Source organism: Sinocyclocheilus anshuiensis, unplaced genomic scaffold (genome assembly GCF_001515605.1).
Source record: "Sinocyclocheilus anshuiensis isolate Anshui unplaced genomic scaffold, SAMN03320099.WGS_v1.1 scaffold595, whole genome shotgun sequence".
Classification (NCBI taxonomy): domain Eukaryota; kingdom Metazoa; phylum Chordata; class Actinopteri; order Cypriniformes; family Cyprinidae; genus Sinocyclocheilus; species Sinocyclocheilus anshuiensis.
The window spans coordinates 561,461-562,001 of NW_015551037.1; the positions used below are offsets into that span (position 1 = coordinate 561,461).

The 541-nt window shown below is 28.7% G+C and overlaps 1 protein-coding gene across 1 annotated transcript in view; it reads left to right on the forward strand.

Moving 5' to 3' along the window:
* The window catches only part of LOC107661358 (desmoplakin-like), a 35,025-nt gene that overhangs the window by 5,317 nt on the left and 29,167 nt on the right, over window positions 1–541 (forward strand). The window lies entirely within an intron of this gene.

Here is a 541-nt window from a genome sequence, read left to right on the forward strand (position 1 = left end):
CACCAAGGCTGCATTTATTTGATCAAAAATACAGTGAAAAATGCTGAAGTATTATTACAATTTAAAATAGCTGTTTTCTATTGTAATATATAGTAGAATGTAATTTAAAAGCTGAATTTTCAGCATCATTACTGCAGTCTTCAGTGTCACATGATCTTCAGAAATCATTCTAATATGCTGATTTGCTGCTCAAGAAACATTTCTGATTATTATCAATGTTGAACACAGTTGTGCTGCACAATATTTTTATGGAAACCGTGATGCATCATGATTCGAACATTTGGGGTCAGTACGATTTTTTTACTTTTAAATACATTTATAATTTTATTAATCGGACGCATTAAATTGATTAAAAGTGACAGTAAAGACATTTATAATGTTACAAAAGATTCTATTTCAAATAAATGCTGTTCTTTTTAACTTTCTGTTCATCTGTGAATCCTGAAAAATTAAAAGCATCACAGTTTACACACAAATATTGTGCAGCACAACTGTTTTCAACATTGATAATAATCAGAAATGTTTCTTGAGCAGAATATTA